This window comes from Marmota flaviventris, chromosome 5 (genome assembly GCF_047511675.1).
Source record: "Marmota flaviventris isolate mMarFla1 chromosome 5, mMarFla1.hap1, whole genome shotgun sequence".
Taxonomy (NCBI): domain Eukaryota; kingdom Metazoa; phylum Chordata; class Mammalia; order Rodentia; family Sciuridae; genus Marmota; species Marmota flaviventris.
The window spans coordinates 6,917,535-6,925,881 of NC_092502.1; the positions used below are offsets into that span (position 1 = coordinate 6,917,535).

The 8,347-nt window shown below is 43.8% G+C and overlaps 1 long non-coding RNA gene across 1 annotated transcript; it reads left to right on the forward strand.

Moving 5' to 3' along the window:
- Window positions 1-126: 126 nt before the first annotated feature.
- On the forward strand, window positions 127-6,730 carry LOC139705657 (uncharacterized). The gene is made up of 3 exons (XR_011707480.1): window positions 127-289; window positions 5,491-5,754; window positions 6,070-6,730. It is a non-coding gene; the product is annotated as an uncharacterized lncRNA (long non-coding RNA).
- The last annotated feature ends 1,617 nt before the right edge of the window (window positions 6,731-8,347 follow it).

The window sequence follows — 8,347 nt, forward strand, 5'->3', positions numbered from 1 at the left end:
TACATTAGGCATAAAAAGATTGGCTTATGGATACTATCTTACTCATGTATGATTGACGGGCATGCCCACTCGAACCCTATAACATTCCAAAAATAACTGAGCTACTGGACAACAACCGAAGGTGGGTCTCCAGCCAGTTCTCTCACCAGCTCCCAGAGTCTGTGTGTTGATTCCGCATCTCTACCCCCCACGACTAAGCAACTAGTTGACCAGAACCACAGCAATTTGGCACCTCAATGTGTCTGCTCGCACACTTGCACCTCGGGACTGGCCATCCGGTTGATTTCAGGTAAGGTTTCAGGTAGGATTTCAGATAGTAAACCCCATTTGTGTTCTGTGTGCTGTCGATTCCTTGAAGGTGAGCAAGGAACCCCCTCCTCTACCCCCTTTCCTTGTCCTTGTGGTACTGTTGGTACCCAGAGTTGAGGCACACACAGTCATAAGGTTTGGTGTCACCTTATGACCCCTCCTTCCCCCTGGTTCACCCGGAAAATTCACACAAGGGACTGGTCCTCCCAAAATTCGGAACCTCGGTTTTCTCTGTTAAAGGGAACTCCACTCCGGAGACACCGAGTGGGCATACGACCTTGATCTGACAAGTCAAGGAAGTTCCCCACTAAGCACAACACATTGGACCCTAAACACACTCTTATTTGTCCTACTTAGGGACTTCCATGTCTGATCCGTTGCCCCTGCATGTGCACTGGGCCCCTACTATGGGCATCTTCCTCCTTATTAGTGCTTGGCTTATTGGTGCTTGAGAGACTTCAGGAGGCCTCTGATAGGCGACCAATCAGTCATGTGCAACCTTCTCCCCGTTCAACGAGTCCCACAATTAGCTGCACTGAAAGCACTGCTTTCTCAGCGTGGACTCAAAGTGAAACCTAAAGACATTGATCAATTCTGGCAGGAAGCTGTCCTTGTAGCACCCTGGATTGGCCCTGAAAACATATGGGATCCACAAATTTGGATGAGAGTCTTATACTCTGCAAGAAAAAAGGAGGTCCATGAGGGACACATTCCCCCTGCCTCTTTCATCCCCATCCTTCTTGCCATCACTGCCAGCCTTCATGGCTCTTCTGCAGAAGATGTTGTCAAAAAGCATAATGAGTCTTTGGAGGGCAAAGCAATGACTCTTTAGGCCTCTGCCACAAGTGTCGTTGTTTCAGATGAGGACAGTAATTTGAATGAGGATGAGCCTGATGCTTCACAGCATCCTGCAGCTCCCTCTGCTCCCTTGTCTGACTCCCCTCCTCCTAAATATCCATGGGCAGACTTACGCCCTTATGCTGAGGAGGCACACCCTGTAAGACCCTCAGGTCCTTACCACCCCTCCACCGAGGAGGCACCACCTGTAAGGCCCTCTGCTCCTTGTCAACCCCCATGTTCTCCTCATAACCCTTTCCTCACCTTTCTAGTGAATTTTGCTTCTGATGCAGAAAGTAGACCCTAGCTGCCTACTCCCTTACCAGATCTGGCATTACTGAGGAAGGCTTCTCAGGAGTCTGGACCTGACTCTCCTTACTTTGAAGAGATATTAAGACAATAGTCCGGCTAATTACAAACCTCCTATGATTGGATGAACCTTCTCAAGACATGCTTAACTTGCCCACAATTTTTCCAATGGAAAGCTTCCTTCAAGGAGAAATCAGAGCAAATGGTGAGGAATAATCTCTCCTATGGCATTGCCATCACTTTAGATATGTTGCTGGGTCATGGTGCCTATGTGAGCCCGCAGGAACAATCAAAGATTGGCAATCTCATTTACTTTGACCGAGTTACAGACATTGCCATGAAGAGTCTTAAAAATATTACACCTCCAAAATATGATGAACTCTTCAGAAACCTGATCCAAAGCCCCCAGGAATGGTTCCCTGACTTTTTGTCCCGAGTTACTGAGGCAGTTGGGAAGTGTATCCAGCCTGGCCCCATCCAAGACTCGATGGTGAAGCAATTGGCATGGGAGGGAGCCAATGCTGAAACTAGGGCTGCAATTGCCCCAGTATGCAGTGAATCCATCTCTAAATGGATCATTGCTACAAAGGTGCTAGCTCCCTCTACAGGACCCATCCAGGCATTGACAGCTGTCATTCATACACTAGCAGTTAACAAAAATAATGGGCCTTCACGGCAAAGGTCTGATCTCATTTGCTTTGGCTGCAATCAACCAGGTCACATCAGAAGATTCTGTCCCGGGAATGATAGTCCTCCAGACCCTCCGCATCCCAAGACTCTTTGTCCTAGATGTAAGAAGGGTTATCACTGGGCAAGAGATTGCAGAGCCAGGTCTTTAAACTCCCATCAGGGCAACCCTCAGCCCCACCAGTAAGAGGGAAGAAACGTCCTCAAATCCATTGGACGCTGCCCATTTTGGACACCAAGCCCGGAATGACTCTTATGCTTGATGATGTCCCTGTTAAGGGCATAGTGGACACAGGGGCTGATGTTTCTATAATAGATTCCAACTCAGCATCCAAGATGATGAAGTGGAAGACAGTACCGGGTCCCCAAATTCAGGGTGTTGGTGAGTTACAACCACCAGGAGAGTCATCTCCCCTGTTATCTGGCAGGACACTGATGGAGAGAAAGGTGCCTTTTATCCTTTGATTGCAGAAGTCCCTAACAGCTTATGGGGAAGGGACATATTGGGGGAAATGGATGCTGTCATAACTACTGATGATAAAGCCCTTTAAGATGAAATTATGATACCTGACAAAATAGGACTGTCGGGGAGACCAGTGCCTCCCCAATTCTAGGGGCTACTGTTCCACTGACCACTAAGCCAGATCCCATCCCCCTGGAATTGGACACTACAGATCACATCTGGGTGGAACAGTGGCCTATACTAGAACCCAAATTAACAATTTTTTTTTAAGGAGAGAGAGAGAGAGAGAGAGAGAGAGAGAGAGAGAGAGAGGGAATCTTTTTTGTAGATGAACACAACACAATGCCTTTATTTTTATGTGGTGCTGAGAATCAAACCCGGGTCCCACATGTGCTAGGTGAGCGCTCTACTGCTGAGCCACAATCCTAGCCCAACAATTCTTAAGTAACTAGTTCAGGAGCAATTAGATCTTGGGCATATTGAACCCTCCACCAGCCCTCACAACACACCTATCTTTGAAATCCCCAAGAAAAATGGGAAATATAGGATACTTCAAGATTTAAGACCAATAAATAAACATATAAAAAGGATAGGTTCATTTCAATCAGGTATTCCTCATCCAGCCAGCATCCCAAGCAACTCTTTTATTGTTGCCATAGACCTCAAGGATTGCTTCTTTTCCATACCTATAGCACATCAGGACATATCCTTTTTTTGCATTTATGGTGTGGGAACCTAACACCATGATACCTGCCTGGAGATTTCACTGGATAATCCTCCCACAAGGGATGAAAAATAGCCCTCCAATAGTCAGCTCTTTGTTTCTCATATGACCAGGCCTCTTACACAGCATTGCCTGGTCATATATTATATTGATAACATTTTACTTGCTCATGCAGATTCTGATAAATTGCAAGTCTGCCTTAAGAAGTTGATGTCTAACCTTGACACTTTGGGCCTTCACATAACCACTGATAAAGTGCAACATTCTGCCCCACATGAGTTTTGGGCTACAGAATTGCTGCAAGAATACAACCCCTTAGAACTAATCTGACTATTAGACCTCAGTACTCACTTAATGAGTTGCAACAGTTATGTTGTCAAATCAACCGGCTCAAGCCTTTCCTTTGTTTGCCTCCAGATGCACTAACGCCTCTGTTTGACTTGCTTAAAAAAGTGAAGGATCCTTCCTCCAAGATAAGGCTCACTCCTCAAGAAGAGACAACTGTTCAAGTGATCAATGACAGTCTCTCAAGGTTAGAGACCCATAGATATGACCAGTCAAAACCCCTGTTAGGAATAATATGACTATTATGACTTCTGGAGCACCACTTGGCATTATATGGCAAGCCCAGGGACCTCTATACTGGGTGCATCTGGCCTGGAGTGAATGTCATAAAATCACAGGTAGGCTAGAAAGTATAATTCTTGTGGGGCTAAAAGTAAGATATTATTGTAACAAGATTTTTCACACAGAGCCAGACACCTTGGTGTTACCATTAACACACACAGAGGTCTCAACACTCCTACAGAATAATACTCTGTTTCAGACTTTACTGTCTGACTTTCCTGGACAAATTGATAATCACTTCCCTCCTGATAAGCTGCTCCAAACACTGCAAATGCTCGAGATTACAACTCCTATGCATGCATTCCCTGCATCTCAGCCCATACCTTTAGCACCAAGTGTGTTTACCGATGCAAACAAACACACCTTTGGTGTTATCCTGAAAATTCCCAATAAACATGACATTGCCCATATGGAGCACCACTCAGGATCAGTGCAACTGGGAGAACTTAGGGGAATAATACAGGCATTCCTTATGAGTGCAGACATTGCCATCAATATTTTTTCAGATAGTAAGTACTCTGTCCAGATGGCAAAAGCAATTCCCTGTGCAATTTTTAGACCCACAGGTAAGCCTATTGATCAGGCTCTCCAGACCCTTAAGGATATTACAGAAAACGGGAAACATCCATGGTTCATTTCACATGTGAGATCCCATACTGGATTGCCTGGATTCATTGCTACGGGCAACTCTCAAGTGGACAAACTTATCTCCAATGGGTCTAACGATGCTGTACTACAGGAAACGGACACATTTTTTTCCTGCTGTCCTGTGTCTTTGGACTTGCTGGAGCAAGCCCGCATCCTCCACACTAAGTTTCACATGTCTGCAAATAATTTGAAGGCCTTGTTTCCTGACCTTACTATGACACAATGCAAGCATCTAGTCCAGGCTTGCAAGAATTGTGCCCCTCTGGCGCCACTTGGACCTCTGCAACCACAGGGAGTAAACCCTCGAGGCCTCTCCCCTAATAAGCTTTGGCAATGGATATCACTCACACCCCCTCCTTTGTAAGTTCAAGTATGTCCATGTTATTGTGGACACTTACTCCAAATGTACACATGCTATGGCACAGTCAGGAGAGAAAGCTTCAACTGCCATAAAGGCAATGAAAGCAGCAATGTTAATGCTTGGGGTGCCTTGGTCTCTAAAAACAGACAATGGACCAGCCTATACCTCACAGGAGTTTCAAAATTTCCTGGTGTCCTGGAAGATTACTCACACAACAGGCATTCCTTATAACCCACAAGGGCAAGGTATCGTGGAAAGGACTAATCAGACACTTAAGGAAACATTTCAGAAACAAAAGAATGCTCATACATGTCTAGATCCTCACCTAGCATTAACACATGCTCTCTTTGCCCTCAATTTTCTTAACTTTGACTCAAATGGGATAAGCTTTGCATAAGCACTGGGGCTCCTTTCTTTCCCTGACTCCAGTCCCCCTGGTACGGTGGAAGGATCCACTCACTAATGCATGGAAAGGGCCACACCCTTTGATAACCCAGGGTAGAGGCTTCATCTGTATTTTTCCAGAGGACACCTCTCACCCCGTATGGGTACCAGCAAGAAATGCCACACCAACCATGGACAGGCAGGCCTCGGAAACTGAGCCAAAAGGAGAAGAAGAGATCATCATGACCTCCCCACCGGAGGAATCACAAGATAACCTAGGGTGATATCAAAGCCCTACCAGATCAAGCTCAGACCATGTCACCTACTGGATACCAGAGTCCTGGTGCTCTCTTCTTGCTTATGTGTGCAATTATAACCTGCAACTCACAAGTAAGTGCACAACAGGTAAGTATGAGGAAGAAAGGCCTCTGCCTAATGGCCTGAAAACTCAAGGCCCTATGCTGGCTTGTCCAAGCAAAACGGACACACTTCAAATTATGCCCCACGAGGGAAAAATTGCTTTGCAGATAGCTATCACTCATGAACAGCTGTCTGCGAGACAATTCTCCTCTAGCAGGGAGCCTCTAGCACCATCTAGTGGCAAAAACCCTTCAGTGAGCAAAATACTCATGCCACTGCAATTAAAAAACCATGAGAGCAATCCACGCTCAATTAATCGTGATCAGAATGTTGTACATACTTCTCTCTCAAATCTTGCAGAATGTATCCCAAGGACAAAACTCAGGAGGACAACAGTAGCCCCCTGGATCAACATCATCATAAGGCTCGCTGTCCTCACAGCCACAACTGCAACTGCCGCTCTTGTCACTCTCCTGCACCCGACCAGAAGGACCACACCCAACCGATTGGAAACAACTTATGCTGTTGCTGGGACTTTAATTGGACTTTCCCTTCTTTTTCATCAAAGCAGAAAAGGACCCCCTTTATGCTTTTGTGCATCATTTTGTCATTCAGCCCGAAAGTACATGCTTGGTGGGTGGGAGCTCCGTCTCCCAGGATTCTTTTACCTGTTGGTTTGGATGATACTGAGAGAACTGGCTGGAGACCTGCCTCAGCCAGTTCTCTCACCAGCTCCTGGAGTCTGTGTGTTGATTCCGCGTCTCTACCCCCCACAACAAGGTAGCCGAGCAATTAGTTGACCAGAACCACAGCATAGGGACAAGCATATTTCCACATGCAGAATAGTATTAGTACTTCCCATCACATCCTATACTCAACTGTATTAAAGACTTCAACATAAGGCTGGATAATGTAACACTAGAGCACAGCAAATTCCACTCTCATCACTTCTACCTCCCAGAGTACTGGAAGTACCTACTTCACAAGAAAGAGGTATCAGAAAAGAAAAAGAAATAAAAGTTATTCCAATCAAAAAAGAAGATGTAAAATGATCTCTATTTGCAGATAACATAATTTATATGTCGAATACTTCAAAGGTATCACAAAAAATTTAGAAATAATAAATAAATTCAAGAAAGTTCATTATATAAAATCAACATACAATGGTGAAATGAGATGGACATCATTACCCTAGATATTTGCATGAAGACACAAATAGTGTGACTCTACTTTGTTTACAACCAGAGAAATGAAAAATCATGCTCCATTTGTATACTATGAACTGAAATGCATTCTGCTGTCATGCATAACAAATTAGAACAAATAATTAATTTTTAAAAACTAGGAAAAAATCAACATACAAAAGTCAGTAGTACTTGTCTGCACAAATAATTACCTAGGTGAAACAGAAATCAGGAGAATGATGGCATTTATGATTGCATAAAAATAACTGTAGAAATCAAATAAGCAATGAAGTAAGAGATCTGTACACTCAAAACTGAGCATTGGTGAAAATAAATTAAAGAAGCAATTAATAAATAGAAATATACCATATGTTCATAGATGGGAAGAAATTATATGGTTAAGCCATAGCAATCTAGAGTATAACACTGGCATAAAACTAGGAACCTAAATAAATGGAACAGAGTAGAGAGCTAAGAAATCATCCAAATATATGTGGCCAGGTAGAAAGAATTTCAACAAGGGCACCAAGAAGACACATTGAGGAAAGAGGAGTCTCTTCCAGACATATTGCTGAGAAAAAAGGAATATCCACAAGTGAAAGGATGAAATTGGCCCCTTTTCTTACATCACATGTATAATCATCTTGAAATGGATAAGTGACATAAAAGTAAGGCCTGAAACTATCAAACTTCTGGAGAGGAGCTTAAGGGAAAATATTTTCAACACTGGTCTTCATTGTGAATTTTTGGATTCCAGCCCTGGAAAGTTGCAAACAGTCTGTACTCAGAGCAAGCAAGCACTTCTAACCCCCTCTGGACACAGTTAGAGGGCCACACAGGACAGAGGCACAATAACAAGCAAAACATGGAGATAAGCAATGGCTGGAATAATGAGGGAAAGTTTTGGAATCTGGCAAAGGAAGTTTTTGAAGAATGGTCATGGGATTCATTAAGCTAAGGAGATGGCAGATAACCTCTGGGAGCTCATCTTCAGAGCTCTGCCTCCTGAGCATCCCTCTCACATGAACCCTGGTGCACCTAGCAGGCAACACCCAGAGGTATCTGATATAAGCCTCAGGTGTCTGATGCAAGAGGGACCTTTGGGGAAATTAGGTGGCCATTAGGACTGAGAAAATAACTGCCACAAAGCATTTTGCAACAGCAATGTGCCAAGAAATTAGAGAGAGGAGTGAAGATGATGGGTTAATTGTGTTGCCAGAGGGAGAACTCGGCTTCTGGCATAAAGAGGAAGCACTTCCCATGCTTCTTTAAGAGAATTTTGCTTACCTTAACATCATTTTTTTTCAAATAATGTGAAAATAAAACATTGATAGTTCAATTATTAGAAGGATGAATTTGATTGGCAAATCTTCACTTTGAAAAATTAAACTAGAAAACTGACTTACTAGATAATTCTTGCAAACATTTTAAGAGTTTACAGACCCAAACTTCAT